Source organism: Prinia subflava, chromosome 4 (assembly GCF_021018805.1).
Source record: "Prinia subflava isolate CZ2003 ecotype Zambia chromosome 4, Cam_Psub_1.2, whole genome shotgun sequence".
In the NCBI taxonomy this organism is placed as follows: Eukaryota; Metazoa; Chordata; class Aves; order Passeriformes; family Cisticolidae; genus Prinia; species Prinia subflava.
The window spans coordinates 20,697,411-20,701,063 of NC_086250.1; positions in this window are offsets into that span (position 1 = coordinate 20,697,411).

Here is a 3,653-nt window from a genome sequence, read left to right on the forward strand (position 1 = left end):
TCTCTGGGGGCAAGAGAATTCTTCAGCTGGTTAATTAAAATGGTTATGAGGAAGCCTCTCATTTTTTGACCTAAATTAAGAAAGCTCCAAAACTCCCGCAGAAACAATAACAAAAAAAGACAGCCTAAGTTAATTCTGCTTTGTGTAATAGGATGATATGACCCCACAGTTTAGTTTATTGTAGATAAATAATGAGATCGGCCTGCCCATGTACAAAATGTCTCTATCCCTGTTATTTACATAATACTCATCCTCTTCCAGCAAACGGTGCTTTTTTCTCCTCTGCTTATTCAGGTTCCAATCCTGCTTCCACTAATGTCTGCACTGTATCCTTACTCTTACAGGTCTTCCAAAAGACCTTTTCCTCATACCTGCTTGGATCTGAATTCTCTATCATCTTCATCCCTGTCATCTTATCAGTCACCTGAAGGACACTCAGGTGACACTCCTACAGGGCTAAACTTCAGCTCCAGCAAAGAGCTTAAACACCTAATTGATTAAAATCAACACAAATTAGTTGTGGTATTCACCTCATGCAACTTCAGATGACTGCATTGTAGCCACACACACATGCACTCTCAAATTAAGGACCTTGAGCTTACTTTAAAGAAGAAAAAGTGATCACACTAAAGTTTAGGTGCAGTTCACTCATTAATGCAGTTTCTGGAATATGGATTGTCCTTATGCAATGATTATCTGGAATATAGGCATCATCATAATCCAAAGCTAAAGGGACACGACTCTTTGCACAATAGCCTTGGGATTCAGGCCAGCACCTGCATTGAGATAGCTCTTCCTGCATGAATGTTTCTTTAGCCTAGAGGAGGATTCTGAGATAATCACAACATGACCATTTTCCTTCGTCAGGATATGGAGGTAAGAACCTTAGGATGCTTCTTTTACATTGTTTCATACTCTGATGTTTCCACATAATACCATGTTGGACACACCAGTCCTTGGGACATCCTCAACTCTGCAGATCTTCAGACATACAGGATTGCTTTGGGCAAACATATCTTAAACCTGACAAAGAGTTGCTTGAGGGAGTCATCCAAAGAAGCTGACCACACATGACATGAGTATAGAAATGTAGTCATAGTTTCATCCTAACCTTCTTCACTCTGATATCAAGTGATTCAAATGACAGGGTTTACAGGCCCCCTGGGTCAGACTCCTGCAGTCTCACAGAATGACATTCCACTTGCATTTTCCATATGACAGCTTCAACCTTTAACCTTCCCTAAAACCCCTTGTGACCTCAACAATTTCTCCCCCTAGCTTATAGCCCTGATTTCTGTTTTCACACTGGCTTTTTGGTAAAAGAGAGTAGGAGAACCCAGGACCTCTAGAAAGCTTTCCTTTTGTGGTTGCTGCTGTTGTTTTGTGGGAGTGGCTGGAAAAGGGAGCTGGGGTTTTGAGGGGGCTGTTTACTTTTAAAGGTTTCTCTTTTTTTCTTCTTTTTTTTTTTTTTTCTCCTGTGTTTACCACCTGTTTTGATCACAGTCAAAAAGAGAGCATGCAGAGAGGGTGATGCCTGCTCTACAATTCCATGCAGGTACACACTAGACCTTGGGTCAAAAAAAGCTGTGATATAAAGCAGCCAAACATCTGGTTCATCATGCTTTTTTGACCAAGCTCCATGTCCTCTTCCCACTCTGTGCTCTGACCTGACTTTGCTGAGTGACTGTAAAATGTCCTTCCCCTGTTCCCTCACGTCTCCCCTTAGCCTAGACAGTGGGTCTCGCTTAAGGGTCTACTTCTGTTTTCATGCTCTGCTCACATTTTTCCCCTGTGTAGTTTGACGTGGCTTTGGTATGAGAAAACACTATGTCTTCTAGCTCAGGAACCACCAAATGAGCTATTGTCTGTGCATCTCAGGGAGATTAATCCAAAAGACTTGGTGTAAATAAGGGCTTAATTCAAAATAAAATGGTCAGTGAATTAATTCAGGTGGGCTTTTCTCCAACCAGGAGAGTTTGGCTCTTCCAAGAAGGTCTTCTGTGACACTTCCTCCCTGCTTGTGTCCTTATGCAAACCTGCCCTCTTCTTGGGAGAGCTTTATCCCACTTCCAGGACATGTTCTTGCTTTTGCTGAAATCCATAATTTACAGTGTCTATCCAAAGATACCAGCACAGAATGATTTTATTTTCAAGTGGCTAACAATAAAAACTTACCTCCTGACCTTCTGAAGCCCAGCAGAATGGAGAAGGTGGGGAGAGAAAATGCCTTTCATTACAGGTTTTCAGAGCTGGAGCTTCTGAAAGGACTCTAGAGTTTGATAAAAATGAACCTGGTGTCAAAGCCACAAGGTGGGTTTAGATTAAATCCTTTAAAAGGAAGTTCAAACAGGTTTGGTTTCAATAAGCACACAAAAAAATCTGTGTCTCAAAGTAGCAAATGATTAATTATTCCTACAGCTATTAGATATATATTATATTGTCATGGGTATTGCAAGGAGACAAATGTCCCCTCATGGGACAGCTTGCATTGGCGCTGTGACCCTTTCTGGAACCATAGTATCAAGTGTTGTCCACTGAATGATCTGAAACCTGTTTAAAATTAAAAGAGTACCAGCCAGCAGCCATGTGCCAGGAATCTGTAGTAGTTGTATGCTTTTCTGCATTTCAAAACTCTCATATGTTCTTTGCCATCACATTACTCGTCTTTGTCACATGGCTGATATTGAGCTTACAGGACAGAAATTCATTGAATCCTTCATCATCTTTGATTAAATATAGATGCTGCTATTTACAGCCTTGCAAACCTTGGGCCTTGTCAGTTTTTAATGTTTTCCAATTCTTCTGATAGCAGAAAAGAGCCACTTTGTCTGCCCCTCAATAATAGGAAACGCCAATTTAACACTTTCTCTGCAGGAAGCACATTCCTGACTGTAGGGTGACCTTTCCTCTGCTTGTGACTACTGAAGCTAGGAAAGCTTTTAGGGCTCTCAGCATTACCAGCCTTGTCTATCATTAATCTTCCACTCTCTGAAGCCTTGTTTTTCCCTGCCTCCTTTCTTTTGTCTCTGACACACATTAACAGGACTAATGCCCCTGGTACTTCTGCTTTATTCCCTCCACTAATCTTTTTGTTGTTCTGAATTTAGTTCTGTCCCATACAACGCTGCCAGGATTTCCCAGGCAGGAATAGGTGCACACTCTTTTTAGGGGCACCTGGCACGGTGAAGACCTCCTCACTACCATGAAAATTTTGCTGGTGTAAGGACCTACTCAGAAGGGTCTTTTTCCTTTGTTTTCCTGGAGCAAAAGTAAATAGGTGTCTGGTGTTCAGGGTCTGTCATATGAATCCCAAGATTATCTTTCTTATAGTTACGAAAAAGCAGGTCCCCACCAAGGGGTCTTAATTCTGAGCCTGCATCAGAGGTGTTAGCAATCTTTATTGATGGCATTTTACAGCACTCTGCAGTGCAATCTGGCTGCTCTCAGACACTTGGAATTTCAACAAATTTTAACTTTCAAATTTTGACATTTCCCTGTGTTATCTGTCTGCCTCAGGCCCATGTCTTAAATCTAAGCAATTCAGTCCGTGAGGCTGTGGAAATGGTGCTTTTTAACTCAGGGTAACAAAATTTTGGTGCCCTTTTGAAAACAGCACTTGGAGCAGGAGCTTGAAATCTGGCACAGAGGTGGCC